Below are 22,969 nucleotides of genomic sequence, written 5' to 3' on the forward strand. Positions count from 1 at the left end.
AGTAACCTAGAAAGTTAAAACAAACAACAAAGTAAACCTATAATTATTCTCTGCTTAATTAAAATGATTAGTGTAAAAGTAAGTATATAATTTCTGACTTAATTCAGGCTTAACTGTTACTAAGTAATTTGAACAATAAACCATGTAAAAGGACACAAAGTACCAAGCACAAATGGCTAAGTGCCATTTTATACATAATTAAATCTTCCCAATATTCATACAAAATAAGTACTATTATGATTATTATTTTACACATGTATAAAACGAGACTAAGAGATATTGAGTAACTGGAAAATCAGAACTTAAATCTATGTCTATCTGATCAGTTTTGTAATTATTATTTTATTTAGTTGTACAGTTTTTACAAATAACTGTCAGCTTCAGTTGTAAAATTTTGCTGTAGCAGTTTTAAATTAATGTTGAAAAGTGATATTTTGTCTAATTCGAATATCTATTTTAACTATGCACATTCATAGGACATATATGTAGTCCTATGATAAATTTTGACACAAATATTTACTTACAAAAAGTACCACTTGAAAAATACTTGCAATTTTCAGTGTTTCAAATTTTCTCAATTCTAGACCTAGGTTAAACATGGCAATTTGGCAATTTCTTTTCATAATACTATATAACACTTTATAGTGCTGGATTATATAGACTAAATTTTAAAGTTACTCAAGAACTTTTCATTAATTACTTTCTTTTCTGTATTCTGCTTAGTGCCAGGAACTCTGTGGGTGTTTAATAAGGATTAATTGGTGTCAATGACAACAATGACTTTATTATCATCTGGAATATTAATACTATTAAGAGTGTGATGTTCAAATGAATCTAACTTTATTTATATTATTTAACAATGGCCAGGTTGATTGAACATAAAAACAGGCTTTTTAAGCAAATAAAAGTAGAAAATTTTGCAAGTAAAACAGTAATAATTACTATACTGTATCATAATCTTAATAAATTGGAATTACAATTATGCAGACCAATACTCGGTGAGGGATATTTAGTGGGCAATCGTAGGCAGTCAGTACTTCCTTAGTATTTTACATTATGCAAAATATGATCACATATAAGACAGGCAAATATGGTGTCTTAGTTTTTTAGGGCTACCATAATAAAATAACAGAGATTAGGTAGCTTAATTGTAAACAGGAATTTCTCATAGTTTTGGAGGCTGGGAAGTCCAGGATCAAGATGCCAACAGATTCACTGTCTGGTGAGGACCCCACTTTCTGGTTCATATATGGCAGATGGGACAAGGTATCTCTTTCTGAGGTCCTTTATAAGGGCACTAATCCTATTTGTAAAGGCTCTGTCTTTATGATCTAATCACCCCAATAGCCTGACTCCCTAATCTAATCACACTGTGATTAGATTACAGTATGTGAATTTTGAGGGCAAAAACTTTCAGACCATAGTGTGTGGTAAAAACAACACTGGACTTGACAAACCAAAATTGGCATTAAGTCTCAGCTCTACTATGTATAACTTGAAGATATTGACCGTATTATTTAGCCTTCAGGCACATTTATTTGCTTATCAATCATGGAAATAACTATATGAAGCTTCACAATTCTATATTCAATAGAATACTAAGAGATAAATATAAACAGCTATATTAAAATATAACTAGGGTTCATGTTAGGATTCTACAGGAAAACAACAGGGTACTATGATCATGAGAATAAGGGAATGGGGTGCTTTGGATTGACAAGTAGAGTAAAGGATTTCTGAGGAAACGACAATTTCTCTAAAAACTGAAGGATAAATAAGATTACCCAGTCACATGAAAAATGTCATGTGGAGCTTTTCAAACAAGGCACACTGCCAGCATTACGCACACAGGGAGGAAGAGCTTTACTTAATTCTAGAACAGAGTAGGGAGGAGAGTGGCAGAAGAGTTTATGGAGGTAGGACAGAAGATATCAAAAAAGTTTTGCAGACAAGAGAGAACAAGTGATACTGAGATGTAGTAAATGATGAGCTAGGAGGAAATCTTAGAATAATGTTGAGAGATGAAATGAGTCAAGAGAGAAAGTTTCTTTCAAGATGTCACTATGGAGATCAGAAGTGACATTGGCTAGAATAGTCAAGGGAAGGTTTGCAATAGAAGGCACATTTCAATGATTTAAATAGAGAATATGGCATATTTGTTTCTGAAATGATGCAGAATTGATAACAAAATCCTCCCCCAAACATAATACATTAAAGTTGAGATTAAAATATAACAAACCTCTCTCTCTTTCTCTTTTTTTTTTTTTTTTGAGACAGAGTCTCACTCTGTTACCTGGGCTAGAGTGCCATGGTGTCAGTGTAGCTCATAGCAACCTTAAACTCCTGGGCTCAAGCAATCCTTCTGCCTCAGCCTCCAGGGTAGCTGGGACTACAGGCATGTGCTACCATGCTGGGCTACATTTTTCTATATATTTTTAGTAGTCTAGCTAATTTCTTTCTATTTTTAGTGGAGACGGGGTCTTGCTCTTGCTCAGGCTGGTCTCAAACTCCTGAGCTCAAACAATCCACCTGCCCCAGGCTCTCGAAGTGCTAGGATTACAGGCATGAGCCACCATGCCCGGGCACAAACCTCTCTTAATTGCATAGCAGATGGCAAACATAGCATTGCAAGAAAGGACAGCATATCCCAGAATTTAAGTGGAAATTGATGATTGCTCAGGTATGGGCTTTGGAGTTGGATTTGGCTTTTTAGTAACCAAGGGACTTGAGACTTTACAGCCATGTAGGTAATACAGTTGAAGTTCATGTAAGGCAAGAGGTGGAAACTAAAACTAAAAATGAAAGCCTCAACTCTCCAAAGCCTAATCCCTCACAAAAAAAAAAAAAAAAAAAAAAAAAAAAAAGACTGGCCAACCCATAGAAACAGAAAAAGAACAGAAATTTTGCCTCTATTTTTTAGCCCTTCAGTACATAGAAAAAATTACCAATATTTGTATGTGAACATGAACACTCTTTTAACTATATTACCGTGGGTGAGGCATGGTGAGGCCAAACACAAATTAAGAGAGAAACCAGAAAAAGTTTGGTTTATTATTCTCCTTCTAGTTTTTTGAAATGTGGTATTAATTTGTTATTTCATGATCTTTCTGTCTTTTCTGATGTAGGCATTTAAGACTATGAATTTCTCTCTTGGACTTTTTTTGCTCTATCCCCAAGATTTTGGATGCTTGTGTCATCTTTGTCATTCCTTTGAAAAAAATTTTTTATTACCATCTTGACTTCATCATTGATTCAAGGACCTTTATCAGGAGGTTGTTTAATTTCCATGTATTCATGTAGTTTTGAGAGTTCCTCTTGGAATTGATGTCTAGTTGTATTCCCCTGTTGTCTGAGAAGATACGTGGTATCATTTCAATTTTTCTGAATTTGCTGATGCTTGTGTTGTCACCTAACATATGATCTATTAATATATTGGAAAATGTCTCATGTGCTGGTGAGAAGAATGCATATTATACAGTTTGGGGTAGAATATTCTGTATATGTTTGTTAGGTCCATTTGTCCTAGAGTCCCATTTAAGTCCAGCATTTCTTTGTTGATTTTCTGCCTCAATGGTCTGTCTAGTTCTGTCAATGGAGGGTTGAAGTCCCTGGCTATTGTGATGTTGCTGTTTATTTCTTTCCTTAGATCTAGTGGAATTTGTTTTTTGAATCTGGGAGCTCCAGTGTTGGAAGCCTATGTTTAGGATTATTATGTCTTCTTGGTGAAGTGTCCTCTTTATAGTTATATAATGATCATCTTTGCCTTCTTTTTACTATTACTGAATTAAAATCTATTTTATCTGATATGAGAATAGCTACTCCTGCTCACTTTTGGTTTCCATTTGTGTGAAATACTTTTTCTATCCTTTTACCTGAGTAATGAGAATCTTTGTGAGGTAAATGGGTTTCTTGAAAACAGCAAGGTGGGTGTGAGGGGCATGAGCATTGCCCCTACCCAGGTCTGACAGTGTCAGCGTTGTCCAGGTGATGGTGGCGCAGCTGTGCTGTCCAGACAGCAGTGGCGGCTGCCTGGGTCTGCAGGCGCATTCTGTATCCGGGTGCTGCAGCAGCTGTGGCCGCACATGGCTGCTGAGGTGTTGGCAGGGGGCACTTGGTCTATGGTGGCATGCTCTGCCCAGGTCCCCCAGCAGCAGCTGCAGTTTGTGACATCCACTCATGGGGTGCTCAGCAGCACCCAGCCTCCCCACTGTCTCCCCAGCCTGACAAGGGTGATGAGGGGAAGCAGCAATGATCTGATCCCTGGGTAGATACAGTGCTCTGTGGCTGGGCCTCAAAACTGTACCATCCACAGCACCCAGGTTTGGTAAACCAGCGGGACCCTGTTTAATTCATATGTTTAATACCTCACACAATTTAACCTTATTTCTGAATCTTTTATCACTATTCTCAGGAACACTTTCACTACCATTACTGGACTAATGTAGTGTTATTAGTCAAAGTTGTTCATATGGTCAAGGCCAAAGTCAATAAACATGGAAGAGCATTCCACCCACTCTGAAAATGTGTCAAGTGTGGTGACGTATAATTATATTACAGAAAAATAAGTATTTGGGACAATAATTCATTTGAACACATACATAACTGCTAGGGATTGAATTGTGTCTCCCAAATTCATACGTTGAGGCCCTAAAAACCAGTGTCATGGTATTTGGAGATGGGACCTAATTACATTTAGATGAAATCATGAGGGAGGCTCCCTGCTTTGATCTCAATGCTTGTGTTCTCTCCAAAATTCATTTTCAAACTTATTCCCCAATGCAACAGTATTACAAGGTGGGGCTTTTAGGAGGTGATTAAGATGTGATGCTTCTGCCCTCATAACTCGATATGTGCCTTACAAAAGGAACTGAGGGTACAAAATTAGCCCTTCTGTCCCTTCTGTCATATGAGGACACAGTGTTCATCCCCTTCAGAGCATGCATCAACAAGGCACCATCTTGGAAGCAGAAACCAGCCCTCACCAGGTACTGAATCTTCTGGCACCTTGATCTTGATCTTCCCAGTATCCAGCACAGTGAGAAATAAATTTCTGTTCTTTGTAAGTGACAGAACCTTAGGTATTTTGTTACAGCAGCCCAAGCAAACTAAGGCAGATGCTCATGATGTGATTAGCGCTCTTATGAGAAGAGACACCAGAGTGTTCCCTCTCTTTCTTTCCTCTCTCTTTTCTCTTTCTCTCCACCATGTAAGAACACAAGAAGAAGGAGGAAGGAGTGGGGGCTTCTATAAGCCAGGAAAAAAGCCCTCAGGAGAATCATGCTGGCACATTTATCATGGATTTCTAGCCTCCAGAACTATTAGGAAATTAATTTCTGTTGTGTAAGCACTCAGCCTATTGTATTAAGGCAATGATAAAGAAATCCTACATCATTAAAGGGAAGAATCATCCTGAGCAACTGAATATACTGGATGTATTTTCAAATAAAATGACAAAATATAGGGGAAAAATGTATATTTGGTGCTACTATCTTCATAATAGTATTACTATCCTAAGAATAAGTAATCTTCATTGAGTGGTTACTCTAGGCCAGGCCACGTGCTGATCACTGTGTGTGTATTAACTTTCTTACTCTTCACAACCTTATGATGTAGAATGAGTACTCTCGTTTACTCCATTTTATAACTGAGGGATTTGGACACAGAAAAATTAAATATTTTTCCTAAGGGGGTCAAAAAGCTAGTAAACAGTAGAGTCAGGATTCAAATCAAAACCAGGTATTGCACTCTAAACAGCTACTTATAACATCTTTCACATTATATTTCATTTGAGATGAAGTTACATGCTCCACTCCATTACACAGAGCCTTCCTGATGTGCACACAACTGTTCAATGGTCTTATTGAAATGTAGATTCCATCACTGCGTGCTACTTTAAACCATCCAAAATCCCATAGTTCTTAGTGTTACTTCACCATCTTCCTACTGTGCTGCTCTACTTACTGTTCCACAAACACACCAACATGGTTCTTGCATATCTCTGAGCTAATTGTTTTCTTTGCTTAGAATGCTTTAACCAGACATTTATATGCCTCTTCCTTTAAATGATGTGATATATAGTCGATGATTAATTTTATGAACTGTATATTCCTTAATATCTTATAATCTTACAACCTTGAATTTTCTATGCACCATTGACCTAGCAAACTTGCCATTCTCTGTATTGTTGGTCAAACTTAATGGTTCTTCACAACACTTACCACTACCTAGAATAGTATTTATTTACGTCCTTTATGTCTCTCTCACTACACTAAGGAGGAGGAATTGTATGCAGGCTGTGTTGTTTAATGCCGGTAGCACTTGAAAAGGAGTAGAAAATTAGTAAATATGCTTTTGAATAAATGAATTTAGGACAAAAAGTATTGATGCTTAATGAATAAATATAAATATTGTATTTTTTGAGGAAAGACAAGTCAGAAAAGTAATTATAAGCATAAAGTAGAAGCAGGGCTTGAGCTCAGGTCTGATTCCATACATTTCCAGTGCTCGATTATGGGTGAGGGAAACATACCTTTCTGGAAACACAATAAATAAATAATGTGTCTCAGGGACTACAGCAGTATCAAGAATTGTTTTTTAATTTTTTACTTTTTAAAATTGATAGATAACATAGTATGTATTTATCATATACAACTGTTGTTTTAAATATAGATACATTGTGGAACTGTTAAACCTAGATACTTAATAAGCACATTACCTCACATAGTTATTAATTCCATTTTTGTGGTGAAAACGCTTAACATCCATTCTCTTAGCATTTTTCAAGGATGTAACATGTCATCATGAAGACTAGAAATATCTCTTATTGGCAGTGTTTTTGGAACAGGGCATAACAACAGTAGACATGAGAAGCTGCTAATGTTTAGTAAAAACTAAAAAAACAGAATGGGGAAAATTCATGACTATGTTTTAGAAGTTTTGTTGTTCTGTTTTATTTGTCACACCATTTTAGAAATCATATCTTAATTATTATTTATAGTGTCAGCCATCTGTGCTCTACTCTTTTAGTTATCATATACTTAATACATTTTCTTTATAAAATTATGCTTTAAATATGAAATGCAATTTCGAGTGTGTCAAGAAATAAGACAATTACTTCTAAATTTGAGTCAACATAGAAGAGGAAAGTGTGTCCTCCTATATCTTTTAATATCAACAAATGGTGGCACTTAAAAATAAGAGTCCTGTCTTTGTTCAGGGTGCTCTAACAACTAAAGTAGTATTTACTTTATAACTTAACATTTAAATAAACTTTTCACAGCCTAGAGTCTGGGAAATCCAAGATCAAGATGCAGGCAGATTCACTATCTGGTAAAGGTGCTGTTCCTGGTTCACTGTTGGCAACCTTCAGCTGTGTTTCACATGGTTATACGGAAAAGACAGCTCTCTGGAGCCTCTTTTATATGGACACTAATTCTATTCATGAGGCTTTGTACTCCCTATCTATTTATCTCCCAAATGCCTCACCTTACATAACATCACATCAGTGATTAGATTTTAACATATGAACTTGGAGAGGGTGGGAACACAAACATTCAGAACATAGCAAACCCTGATGGAACAAATTCTTATATTTTTAGTTATGATCCCTCTATCCTGAGAAGTCTGACCCTTTCTAAGTGAAAGCTATTTAAAAATACTAAATAATGCTACTATTCTAGATGATTTCTCCCACATTATAGGACAGACTTTCTGCTTTTCTTATTTTCTCTTGAGTTTTTTGAAAGGTACAGAGGTTTTCTATACTTTTTGGAACCACTGTTGCAGGATTCTGATGAGTTTTAGTCACAGTAAAACACAATTCTGGAAATGAGATCAAAAAGAGAAAGTGTTTATTTTTTGGATACCTGTCTTTTGCTAGGGCAAATACAAGATATGGTCCTAAGGTATTAACAGTAAACACGCACACACCCACACACACACACACACACAATAAATCATACTCTGATACTTAAACACTTTATAAGTTGTACATAGATGAACGATATATCTATGTTGCACATAGTTTTTTCCAAAGAAGTAATACCAAAAATAAGGTCCAAAGGGTGTCAGATAAGGGAGAGGGGATCACTTCAGACAGGATAGTTAAAGAAATCTTGATAAAATATCACATTTTAGCTGTGATTTTAAAAATTTAGAAATTCAAGTATAAGTATGAAATATAGATCTACTGAGTTTAAACAGATTTACCACACTGTCCACTAAATTATGAGGACTGCAACGTATCAATACAGTTTGATTATCCTAATTTGAAGTTAGAAGTAGCTTATGTTCAAGGATATTCATGTCCTGTAAACACTATCATGAAGAACCAAAGGCACTACACTGAGTAATGAAAGATAATTTTTGCCTTTTATTTTATAATGTCTGTGATCCATATAGAAAAGGCATTGATATCCTAAATTAGGAAAGGTTAAAATCTCTCAACTGAGTGGTTTATTAGGGGGTTAATATCAATATTTCATTATTATCATTTGTGAAGACAATTAAGGTAAAATGCCAAATTGTTGGTTGAATTCTGCAACAAATTTAAGACTAGAGGAAAATATTCTAACTACCCATATGTAAAAAGAAAAAAATATATATTATTTTTGAATACTCGTCTCACACTGTTTATGTTTTGAGCATTAGAGAAATAATTGAATACCTCAGCAATATTTTGGACCATTACCAGAATATTAAAAAGTGACTCACAAGTAGGGGTATAAATCTTAAATTCCTATTCACCGTCATGAACACAAGCCAATGGCCACAATAAAGAAATATTTGCTTAAAAACAATTCCTTCTAAACAGTGGTCATTTAAATTCAAACAAGAGGACCAACTTTTAGAAATTAACATGGGTAACTTACTTCTAAATTTAATTTAAAAATAAACTTGACATTTGCACATAATTTGTCTTATACTTTCCCAAATTAAAAGAAAATTTTTTTATTATAAAAATAATTCTACATTTTTTATTAAAAATGATAAGTTATTTGAATATAGCTATAACGGTACAGTATAAATATTTGTAACAGCAATAATTTACATGGAGCTAAATTCATATTCAAACTGACTTTGATTGGTTATAATTAATTGGAGACAATGTTTAGAGTTTAGCTTGCAAATTGCTTGGCAGAAGGAAAAGTGAAAGCTCACAGTAAGCATTTTCTGGCAACAGTCTTTTTGGGACTCTCTTTTTTAGAATTCATTAATTGTTACTACCAGATTGTTTTGGCTGACAGGATTTCATAATCTCTACAGCACATAAGATCTACATTTGTATCTGCACCATTTTTCTTGAAAATCATATCTATCCCAATGCCATCTGCAGGGCCACTTGTAAAAGGATGATTCAGTTGCTAACAAACCTAAATGTCCTCACACAGGTGTCACTTTCATGTCATATATTTTTAAAAAATCAACTCAGCATAATTTGTCATCTTTTCTGATTATTTTTCTTATTTCTACTTAATTTTCATTTCATATATTTCATTAATTAAAAATAAGAAACAATTTCAAAATGAATTTAGAAATATAATTTTCACATATCTATGAGATTGTTTTATTGCAATTCATCCCATTTCCTTGAGCAAAGGGAATTAATTTGAATTATAATATTAACTTAACATTTGATAGACCATTTATTCCTGGAAATGAAAATGTTGAACAGAATGAGAAACAAATAATAAATAGAGCGGGTATTATATTAAAAGGAGACAAAAGAGAAATAGACCTCATCTGAAGGGAATAATTCATGATACTACCCTAGTTCTTTTCTATTTTGCCTTAACGTTTTGTTTAAGAAATGTATTAAAGAAATAAACTTCCTCTAATTTTTAAACATGGATTTTATGAGCTTACACAACCTTAGATACAACTTAGGTCTTAACAATGCCCTTATGTTAGAAATGAGAACAGAAAGCCTAGCAAGTGTACATGTAGTCCTTTAAAACACATGTCTAATAGAGGTGCTAAGGATAAAGATGTCTTGTTAATTTCCTATATACTATTCCATTTCACTCACAGTCAATTTAGTCTTAGTCCTAGATTGCCTTTCTTATGTTGCTTGGTACAATTAATCCCATCATTTAATAATTGCATCCCTGATGCTACTCACTTTGATTAAAAAATGCCCAAAGTTGACTGTCACCTCTTATAGAAACCACCATTTGTTTTCCCCACTAATGGGTCATACAGAGAATGCCAATGTGGTTTACAGTTTTTTTAATTTTTGTGCCGTTTTATTGTTTATGGAGGAGTTGACATCCATATCAAGCAACTCTGCAGTACATCTAGTATTACAAATACATTGTTCATCAACAGTATTGCTTCATTTCTTTTTCCAAAGAATGAACATTAATTCAATAACTTTAGTTGGAGAAAGCAGATTCACAGGGCTGTATATACACTGAGCTACATTTGTGTGAATTAGAAAAAAAGCAATAAACAAAAGTTAGTATACTATTTCTTAAAATAAAAAAAGTTAGTATACTATTTACTTCTCAATAACAATAACCACAATCACTAACTCATTATGTATTATACTATTCTAGTTAGTGAATTAAACATAATAGAAAATTATAATATTAATCAAATTCATTAGTAATAAATTTACTACAAAGTCATAATTTGTTATAAAGCCAATCCATGCCATACGTCCATGAAAATTAACTTTTATGACTATTTATTTTCTCATTTTTCATAAAAATGATCACTATATTTACACTTTAAATGAAATTATAGAGTGTAAGTGGTTTTTAAACAATATCAATTTCAAATTCACATTATCTTCTTGCTACTGGTATCAGTGAAAATGATATATTCTAAACACTATGAAAATGTGTTCAGTAAATCATTGCATAAAATACATTGCAATGCTTCAATCAGAATAATACTAGATTTTAGGGGAAATAAACTCCATGTTTTTAGCTTCTTGTACATTGATGCTTCATCAATATCATATCCTTTATTATGTTAATCAACCTCAACTTTAAAAATTTTTATATAGCTGCTGCAGTTAACATTTATTACAGTTTTTAAAATCACAAAAGTCATTTAGAACAATGATATTCTATTATTTTTGCAAAGCTGCCTTTAAAAGTGGCATTGATTCATGTACTATAGAAAAAAAATGGTGTTGAAATATTGTTTTAGATCATAGAAGGAATAATAGTGGGTGAAGAGGAATAAAGATGACCACCCATTCTTTGTTACTACTCTTATGGAAAGATGGGGTTTATCTCTCTTCCTATATTAATGGTGTGCTGGTGTTTGACTGTTTTAACCAAGAGAATGCAAGGAATCTGCACTTTCCTTTCAGTTCTGGGCCTTGCTCTTATTAGACCTTGACCACCTGCTGTCTTTTTCTTGAAATGCTTGCTCTTGAGTTGTTTTCTTTCCTGACCATGTTGCCAAGCTGTGAGAAGCACAAAGTACTTGTGTAAGTGATTCAGTTGACAGCCCCAGCTAAGCCCAGACACTTAGCCTCAACTACAGCCATGTGAGCGAATCACCTTGGAAGTGAATTCCCTAGCTCCAGGACATATCTTGACTGAAACCATGTGGAGCAGCATACAGCTCTGTTCAAATGACAAAACCGTAAAAAATAAATAACTGTTCTTTTAAGTGACAATGCTTCATTTCCATTTTAATGGATTTTTTGATATTTTAAAAATTCTTTTAATTTTTCTTGAATCTATTAATTATGGTTGACATAGAACAAAATTTTTCTGTAAGAATCTGGTGTAAATCTTAGTTCTAGGTGTTTTCTTCTCTTCCATTTCATCCAACACTCTCCTTTTCCGCCAAATATGTTTTCAATAACAGATACTATTCTTTAATTTTCATCTCTAATGTCTTTCTGCATCCCTTTTTCTTGTCCTGATAATTCTCTTTTTAATTTTTATTAACTTCGGGGATAAATATTGTATAAACTTAGCATTTAATTTTAGAATTTGAAATATATGAAAATAGCATTATGTAACCATATGCTAAATTTTAGGAGCAGATAATTTTTGCACTATCAAAACTTTCATAGCAGCAAAAGCACATTTGTTATTATCAGTGATTCATTACATAGTAATCTCTAATCAGGTCTTTATAATACTGACTTTTGTCTTTCAGTGGGAAATGAATATTAATTATTACTTCATGATTCATGTCATAGTGAAAGTAGTAGTACACTAAATTGAAAACTTAGCCACATCTTCTGATACTTCAAAGATAGTGGATAACAGGAAATATCTTCCAAATATCTAGTTGAGATAAATGATTAATAAATAGAACTTTAAAAAAAAGTTTCAAATATTTGCCATCTATATACCAGTTAAAAACCTGGATTTTATTTTAGCATGTTTTTACATCAATTAGTGTTCTTGATATTTGAATTTGTTCCTCGTTTGTGAGTCAATGCAGTAGAATAATATATTGAACAAGTTATAACAATAAGCTAGACTTTCATCTGAGAGAAAATTTTTATAAAATATTTATTTTGTTAGAATAAGACCACTATTTTCTGGAAATTTGTTATGATATTTAAATAAATCACCCATCTTTAGAGTCACTTGATGTATAATGTAAAAAAATATCAAAATAGTTAAGGTATTTATCAGATAAATACATGAAAACCTTAGGGGAAGCATTGTTACACAGTGTACAACCTGTATAACAATGCACAGTAGCTCTGAGAAGAGGCCTGGAATGAAAAATTAGATCTTCAGTGTTACATAAAGAAGTGGGATATGCCCTAATTCTAAGCATTGACTAATAAATAGCAAGAGGAAAGGATATTTGAGTTGAGTTTTATTTGAAGCAAACATTTCTTCCTAAAGGAATTATAACTGCAAGGTATTTAGTATTAATAGATGGATAAAACAGTATAGGATTTTGATATGGAAAAGGGATTCTGATGGTTTCATTAGAAAATAATAGCATCAAACATCAGAGACTCAGTTCATAAGGTGACAACTCTTAGCTATCAAGTAGAGTAGGTGACCTGATAGTAAACATTTGGTGACATGTTCTAAACCTCTGCTTATAATCAAGATTGAACTTGATGCTAAAAGAAGGGCTAGGATTGCAGGTAGGAATCACGTTTGCCTCAGTTTTAGGGTAAAAATAACTTGGAGAATCAGAGATTCAGGTAATAGTAATCAAACAGATGTAGCATATAATCCATCAATTCAGTGTAATATATATTTTTGCTTAATTCCAAGCACACAGAATTGATTTATTAAAAAGTTAATGTTGTGTGCTACACACAGGAATTGAGTAGGTTATTTCCCAATCAGTAGTTTCAAATGTCTTCAAACAAATCTCCTTTCTTTCTCCTTCACTTTATCGTGGGTGAGAAAAGATCAAATACAGTGAACAATTTAGTACCTAATTGATTGTGATAAGAAGTTTAGATATTATTTTAAGCGCAAGGCAAAACCATTGCAAGGTTTTGAGCAGAGGTATGGAATGACATGACTTATGTTTTGCCCAACAGAATGCATTTTAACAGATGAAGACAAAAGTAAGGACTTAGGAGGAAATAAATGGTCACGTATGGAACTAGGAGAGTAAACTAAATAAAGAAGGAAAGTGGACTAGAAAAACATTTGGAAGAACTCACATGTTTTTCAATGAGTTTGTGTATAGAATTAAAGGAAAGCGAGGCATCAAAATTGAGTACAATATCTTTTAACTTGAGCCCAAAGGTGTAGGGTGGTGTTATTTATATAGGTAGGGATGAACAATCTAAGAAGACGTTTGTAGGGATATGGAAAAAAAATAATAGTTTAATTTTTGACATATTATATTTGATGTGTTCATGAAGTATTCAAATGGAGTAACATAAACTGAACAATTGTTTAACTGAAACAGATACTACCAAATTCTACAAATTCCAATAAGAAGATGAAGCTAGAGTTTTAAATGATTTACAAAAGACCAATAGTAGGCTACCATGGGAGGGCGATGCCACTAGGGACTGTAATTATAGAGTGCTCACATCCTCTTCTAGAGGTTTTTCTTCCAACAAACTCTCTGAACACCTACAGAGAAGACTAGGGAAAATGCTGAGAACTCCTCCCCCTTCCCCTGGGCTGAATGGGAAGGGGGAACAACCACCATTATAGAAACTCCACATCTCACCTATGTCTTAGATGGAACAAACGCCTGATCTACAGTTGGATTGTGTTACTCAAAGTTCTCCAGAGAAACAGAATCAACATGAGATTATATATCTATATCTGTATCTCTATCTATATCATCTATATATACATATGGATTATTTATATAAGCAACTGGTTCACATGATTCATTACGGAGCCTGAGAAATTCCAATCATATACACAGAAGAACCAGTACAGGTAGTTTCAGAACAGGTCCAAAGGCTGGAGAACCAGGAGAGAGTGAATGGTATAAATTCCAGTCCTAAAGCCAACAACCTCCAGACCCAAAAAGAGCTAATGGTTTAGGTCTAGTCAAAAGGCAAGTAAAGACTGATGACTCATCTTAAACTTGCCGGCAGGAAGAGTTCCCTCTTGCTCCTGGAAGGGTCAGCCTCTTGTTCTATTCAGGCCTTCACCTGATTGTATAAGAACCACCCACTTTAGGGAGGGCCATCTGCTTTACTCAGTCTACCAATTTAAATGTTAACAGTATCCAAGAACAACCTCACAGATAGACCCAGAATAATGTGTTTTTTTCCTCTTTTTTTTTTTTGCCCCCCTGCACCCCAGCTGGAATAATGTTTGACTAAATATCTGGACACTTTGTGACTCAATCTAAAACAAAGATAGTTGTAATATTTTGTGTATTTATAGCATACATAAAATTAAAATATATAGCTGTAGCACAAAAAAATAGGAGAGAGTAATTAATTTATACTGTTGAAAAGGTCCTTTACGAGTATATTTGATCTGTATTTCTACATTACTTTTGTTATATAAATCTAAGATCCCTTCTTTTATTTACTTTTCCTGTTTGGCCTAGGTCGTCTAGGATTTTGTAAAGCCTTTACCCATACAACAGCCGTAACAATTTCCATCAAGCCAACATCTTCCTTTTATTCAGTTTTTTTATATGTAATGTACTGGATACCTTTTTAAATATAAAAATGATTTACAGCAAATAAATCACATCAGAATAGGGATTAAATATAAACTCTTATTGTCTAAGTTATCTTTATACAGTGAATTAAAGAATGTTTAATTCTATTATTCTCTAAAACACTAAAAATATATACATCTGTCAAATACTCTAAGATTTAAGTTTACTTTATATTGTGGATGTTACTTTGGCATTTCTTCTTGCTGACTTCTAAATGTTATTTTTACATTGAGAAATGTTGCCCTTTGGAAAAACTGAATAAATGCACAAGAAAGGTGGTGCAACTATCAAATTTACAATAGAAACTCTGCATCCTCTCCCAATCACTTTAAGATGATATAAGATTTTTAGGATTTATGTTTACTCACATATAACCTCCTAAGTATTCAAAATTGTCCATCTGCAGAACTTCAACAAGTGATGAGTAACATGAAAAAGGAAATTAATAGAATCTTTAATCTAGCTTAGAAATAGACTTCTTTACTCAGCTTTGTAATTTGTGTGTTTGTATGATTTAATCATCTTTTTAAAAAGTCACCAAAAATAAAACATATTAATCAATGAACATCTAGACAATTATCAGCATAATAGAACATTTAAAAATTATTTTACATAGTATTTTAAATAACTAAAATGACTCAGTAACGGCAGTGCCTGATTTTAACAATATTTACTTATAATTTATTAGTTAATATTTTCTAACCACATAATATTTTCTATGGTTATTTTACATATAATTTATTGTATTTTTCAATATGAAGACTCAAATACTCTATATATACATATTTTCCCTGACTTTCCATGCTCTTCATTGGTGAATGTCATATTCAATACAAAGTTGTGGCACAGATGTGACCTACATAAAGGAAACCTCTAGAGAAATCTAAGTCCTTGGTGCTTGTTCTTCCAAGTTTGATTAATTCTGAAGCTACTCCTTGAGGCACAAAAAGGTGAATGAGGTGATGCAATACACTGTAGTTCACTTCCCATATTTAATATCATAACATGAGTTTATCATAATGGCAAAAAACACTGGATAATTATGTAAACGCAGCAGTAGATGACTCTCAATCACTTACCACATATTACCATGCAGATGCTGGTTTTCTCCCTTTGTAACTCAAAATTAGCATCCAATTTAAAACTCTCAGACACATGGTAAGTTTTTTTGGCATGATGGGTATTTTATAAATCAAATAATAACCAAAACATTTTTTGATTACTGCAGTGTTACTGAACCAAATTAAGTCCATTTGCCCATGTACAACAGAAAGCCAAACACTGAAAGATCAGGGTTTTCTAGAGAGAAAAGTTTATTGCAAGGCTGCCAACCAAGAAGATAGAAGTCTGTCTGGCTTAAATGTCTCCTGGATCTGGGGACTAGGGCAGGTTTTATAGGCAGAGAGCAATAAGGCATGATCTGACTGGATTGTACAATGAGGTAATGCCAGGAGGCATGATCTGACTGGATCATGCCATGGGGTGAGGGGCTTGATCTGATTAGATCATAGATCATTCCATGTGATGGCCCCATCTTAATTCTATCACTGTTTCTTGTTCTGAGTACTTAAGTTCTGCCCAAGGTTGCATGATTGGTTCATCTGAGCATGCTCAGTTTATATAACTTGCAACCCGAGGGTTTTACGGCAACTGAAAAGCAACTCATCATTTTATTACACAAATTTAAACCAGATCGAGCTGGTTCTATAGTTACACTAGTTTTTAAAATATAGCATAGGTGAAACACATTTAATTAGGAAACAAAGCTCCATTAGTACAAAGCCATTGGAACTTTGGTTAGCAGACTCAGTTTAACTTAGATATTAAAACATGTAAGAATTGTTTTATTATGACACACCATTTAATTATAACGTGACTACAGCTATTAAAAACTGAACTTTAAATCTTATTTTTAATTAATTTATATTTAAATGTAAATAGCCACTATGACTGGTGGATACTGTATTGAACAACATCAATTCATAATATAAAGTACATAGCTGGAGTGCTACTGTCCCTGGGATATAGTGTATATTGTGTTATTTCTATTATTTAACTGAGTTCTACCAATCTTGATCAATTCTCTAGATAACATAACATTATTGAAAACTGATTAACAAATATAAACTGACAACATATAATCCATCTAAATATGGGAAGACAATATAATTAATAATCAGAAATGTATTCTATTGCACTACGCATCTTCAATCTACATCTACACTGAGTAAAGAAATAAAGAAGGAAAAATCAATGTTGCACTTAAAATTCTTCACAAATATAAGACATGCTTAGACATGTAAATAATTTAATAATATTATATATTCTTTCTATGTAATGTTATCCTATATTGCCCTCAAGTGTTTAGTCTATTAACATGTGCATCTTGATTTTGGTACTTCTTGACCTGGGACAAAAATGTTGACTTTAAATATTTTAGGCTTATTATATTTATTCATCTATTTCTATGCCCTTGTTTTCATAGAGGCATTAAGTGATTTATATTTTATTAGGAAATATATTTTGAAATTAAAACACACCAATCAAACAAAAATGAAAAATCAATTTATCTAAAATAAAAGCTATGATAGTTCAAATCCATTTCCATTCAGCTAAACATATAGCACAGAAAAAACTGCAGGACAATCCGTATCTAGTAAGTTGAAATACAGAGAGCTGTGAGAGAATATGTACTAAAAATATGTCATCAACTCTCTGAAAAGAGCTTTTATAAATAGCACTATAATTTTTAAACTTCCACAAATAGGCCATAGTTAATTAAATTTGAAAACTACAAATAGAAAAATAACCAACTTTGTCTAGTAGGCAGCTTTTTTTTAATTGAAATGTCATCTAGGCAAATGTCTCTTACAATAAATATTCCTTATTTCACAACTCATTTTCTTCCTTTTCACCTAATGTTTGAGCTAAAATTGTGTTCATGAGATATAGTTTTTGATTTATATGTATAGATATTTAATTTCCTAATATTATAGTTAAATTCACTTTTAGTATTATAACATTGCCATCTTGTATATGAAGAATACTCTGAAACCATCTAACATTTTCTTCTTAATTTTTCATATCATATATTATGAAATAAGAAAACATATGTATCTCTGTAGATCTAATTAGGAAAATTAGACTTTTTCCTCTCTATTGAATAGGGTAGAACAGTTGTCTAAAAACCTAATCCAAATTTCTATGCAGCACTATATACTCCTTAAAGAGTTTTCATGAAGAAGGAACGATGGTCCTTCAGTGTATTAATCTGCTATCTTTTCTGCATTAGAGAAGTAAAGAAAAGTGCTGAAAAATAAATGACAATGATTCCACCATTGGCTAGTCTCAGTTAAGAAGTAAAGGAGACAAAATTTTTAACTTGTTCTGTAGAAATTGTACACAAACTCACAATATGTAAAAAATGTATTGGACCTTATGTATACAAATAGGCAATCAAACAAAAAAAAACATGATTGTCAAACATTTGGCAATTCAAAGGATATATAAATCTATTGAAATAATAAATAATAATAAAAAAATTCTTTAGCTTCTGGAACCTGGAAAACTCTACAGTCTTTATAATCACTATTTTTTTTGTTTGACTAGTCCTGTTTCTAAGCTGTTATCTGCACGCTTATAATTATTTACAGACTGAAAAACAAAAGAGAATCCAGTTAATAAGGATGTAGATAAAAATATAACTGAAATAATAAGAAGCAGATAGTAAATTTTACATATCACATTGTGGGACTCACTAGTAGACAATTGGTAGTGAAGTTGAACTAAGTTTTGAAACTGAGTGACCTCACTAAAGCGTGAGTTGTACTTTTTAGGTGCAAAGGAAGAAAATGAGTTATATGTAGGAGAAAGATTTTCAAGTTCTAATTACTCTTAAAATTAAACAAGTCATACACAAATATAAACTAATTAAAAGTCAACTAATAAAAACACATAAAGAGTAAATTTTAAAATAGAAATATTAATGGTAAACACTTTTGAGTGGTTACTCTGCATTGGGTATGATTTAGGACTTTAAATGAATTAATTCCATTAGTCCTAAAAATACGAGTTAGTTACTATTACTATCCTCATTATAAAGATTAAAAAATAGGGTCTAGAGTGTTTAGAGTGGTTTCCAAAGATAACAACTCTCGTAAATTGAAGTGCCTGAATTCATATATAATCAGTGAGACTCTGAGTCTTCATCCTTAAACAGCATTATGCAGCTTCATGATCCTCTCCAAGTTGCTGTGAACTCTACTAATCTCAGTCTTCTTTTCTTTCCCTAAAGAAATTGTTTGTTCATTTTATTCAAACCAATTCTATCTGTGCCATATACCTCTATTTATTCAATAAATATTTTTTAATGAACTATATGAGAAACCTTGTGCTAATCACTGGATGTACAGCACTGAACTAAGCTGTCATTGTATCTGGCTCCAGCCCACAGACAACTCAGTAAGAAAACCACCAATTAAAAAATGGACAAAAGATGTAGAAAGTAACCTTATCCATGATAATTTTACTTAAATATGGTGAGTGAAAGGTATCTAGTTTCATTTTTCTGCCCATGGTTATCAGTTTTTCCCCCATCATTTATTGAAGAGACTGTCCTTTCCCCATAGTCTGTTCTTGGTGTCTGTTGAAACGAATTGGCTGTAAATGTGTGGATTTATATCTGAATTCTCTATTCTGTTCCATTGGTCTACATCTCTGGTTTATGCCAGTACCATGCTGATTTTATTACTATAGATTTATAACATGTTTTGAAGGCAAGTAGTATGATGCCTCCGGCTTTGTTATTTTTGCTCAGGATTGCATCTGCTATTTGTTTTTTTTTTTTTTTTTTTTGTGGTTCCATATATATTTTAAGATTATGATTTCTATGAAGAATATCATTGGTATATTGATATTGAATTTGTAAATTGATTTGGGTAGTATTGTCATTTTAACAATATTAAGTCTTCCAATCCTTGAGCATGGAGTATCTTTCCTTTTCTTTCTTATTATATCCTCTTGATTAATTGACCCTTTTATCATTATATAGTCACTTTCTTTGGCTCTTTTTACACTCTTTGACATGTAGTCTATTTTATCTGCTATAAGTATAGCTACTCCTGCTGTTTTTAGTATCAAGTTGGATGGTGATATAGTTTGAATATTTGTCCCCTACAAATCTCATTTTGAAATTCAATTTCCATTGTTGGAAGTGGAAACTTTTGGGAGATGTTTGAGTTATAGGAGCATATCCTTCATGATTGGCTGGTGCTGTCCTCATGATAATGAGTGAGATCTAACTCTATTAGTTCCTCATGAGTTCTGATTGTTAGGCCACAATTCTAGTCTGCACAAATTCAAAAGAGTAGAAATCATATCAAACATCTTTTCTGACTACAATGGAATAAATCTAGAAATCAATAACAAGAGGAACTTTGGAAATTACACAAACACATGAAAATTAAACAATGTGCTCTTGAATGACCACTGGGTCAATGAAAAAGTTAAGATGGGAATTTAAAATTTCTTAAAACAATTAAAAATGGAAACACAACATATCATAACTTATGAGATACAGTAAAATCAATACTAAGAGGAAAGTTTGTAGCAAAAAAATGCATAAATCAAAAAAGTAGAAAAACTTCAAATAAAAAATTTAATGATGTATCTTAAAGAAATACAAAATGAAGTGCAAACCAAACTCAAAATTGGTAGAAGGAAAAAATTAATAAGGATCAAAGAATAAGTAAAAATTTAAAAAATACAGATAAACAAAACAAAAAGTTCTTATTTTTAAAAGATAAACACCATCAACAAACTTTTATCTAGACTAACCATAAAAGAGAGAGAGAGAGAAGATCCAAATAAAATAAAAAATAGAAAAGAGACATAAAATTGAGACCACATAAATACAAAGAATCATTAGAGACTATTATGATCAACTATATGCCAGAATCCATGCAATTACTGTTATATTCTGTATTTTTTTCCTATAGAGGTGATAGATCAAAATTGAGGTTTTCCTAATTTTTAGCATGAACATCTAATAACATTCACTTAGCTTTTTTCTTGTTATCTAATTTTTTCTTGGTTAAGAGTCCCCTCTTATTTTTTATATACTCTATTGTTACTTCAAAACTGTTTTGGTGAATAGCACAGTAAACTTAGCTATTTCTTAATTACCATAATTAACATAGCATGAGTCCAATTTCTTCTGGGAGATTTATTGACTTTTAAGATAGCACGCATTGTTTCATAACCTAACAATACATCTTTCATAGTAAAATAATAGCACATTCTTAATGACTTTAACTAGTCACATGATTAGAAACAGGAGTCAAAGGCTACATTTCTATGCGAGCAGTACAGCTAGGAATATTTGTAGAACAGTGAGTAGAATGCTTGACTGCAATAAGACTGCCATCAGTTCCCTGGATTGGTCAAATGACATGTATTTTACACCTAAAGCCATGGACCTCTTAAACGCAAAATTTATCTTATTGCTTTTATAAATACTTACTATCACTTGACTCTACAGGAAATGTATAATATAAAAGTAAAAAGCTAAGGCTAAACATTTCCAAAACTTCTGAAAAAATGGTAAAAACTTCCACTTTTTTTTTCTATTTTATCTTTAATTTATCTTTCTTTCTACTTATCCAAATCTGATAGCTGTCTCTTCTATTTTTTACACCCTTACTTAAAGAGATAAGAGTACAAATCAGGCAATTAATATACATAATTTTATTCTATCCCTTGTTTACCGCATGACTTCATTCCAATTTCTGTAAAGTTTATGATATAAAACAGGTGGATTTGGAAATATCTATTTTATAGTCCATATTTATTTGATTGGGAAAATGGAAACATTGTAAGAATAAAATATGAATAGATAATAAGCTTTACTTGTGTGTTTCTCTATCCTTTCGACTTGATCAGGTATATGGATGGCACTTTAAATAATGTGTTAAATTTAAATAATACATTAAATAGAAAAGAAAATCATAGGAAATGGGAAAGCCTTTCCATTAAGAGTTGCAGATACAAAATGTTCTATTCAATCACACTAAAATGAGAGATATTTTGTTTAACTGAAAGAGCTAGAGAGTAATTAAAGGTAATTGGCATGTTATTATTCTTAAAAGGTTCGCTTTTCTGTTCTAAGAATACCAGGGAAGAATTGAATAGATAAAAAGCAAACCATACAGTGCCAAATAGATCTTTTGTATAATAATACATCTCTCAAGACAAAAGATATTTTAGACCCACAAAAGATAAAGGAGGGGTATTTGCTTGACTGGCCTTGTATCCTGCCTGACCACAGTAAAGTTGTGTCAGATTTTTAAACTCACAGTGTTATATTAATAAAATATCTTAATGAGTTAAAAGGGAATCAATAGTGAATGTGATTAACTTGAGGGAAACCAGTTGGCAGAATTTAACATTAGACTAGTAGAAACTACTTAATACATATAATTGAAAGCTGAAAAATACTTTTCTTTAAGAACTATCAGCTGCAGACCCTCTTGTTACAACAAGGGGTATGCTCGTTGTCTGTGGCAAATGTATCTTGCTTTTGCTCTGTAAACCTGTCTCTTGCTCTGTAAACCTATCTTGCCTTTCCTCAGTAAACTTCGTTTCATGCTTAAAAAAAAAAATAGAAAAAAAAAAGGAATTATTTGTGGCAGATTGATACTGTTAACAGGTTAACATTATTGGTTCAATCTGGGGAAGCCCTTCCTCTTGCCCTTTCTCTACCCAAATCCTGAATATTTTTTCTAGAGTCAGATCAATACAAACTCTCATTATGAAGTCATTTATTTACTAATTTATTCCTTAGTGAATTATTTTGTACAGTCTTCCATCCTAC

Source organism: Lemur catta, chromosome 5, assembly GCF_020740605.2.
Source record: "Lemur catta isolate mLemCat1 chromosome 5, mLemCat1.pri, whole genome shotgun sequence".
Classification (NCBI taxonomy): Eukaryota; Metazoa; Chordata; class Mammalia; order Primates; family Lemuridae; genus Lemur; species Lemur catta.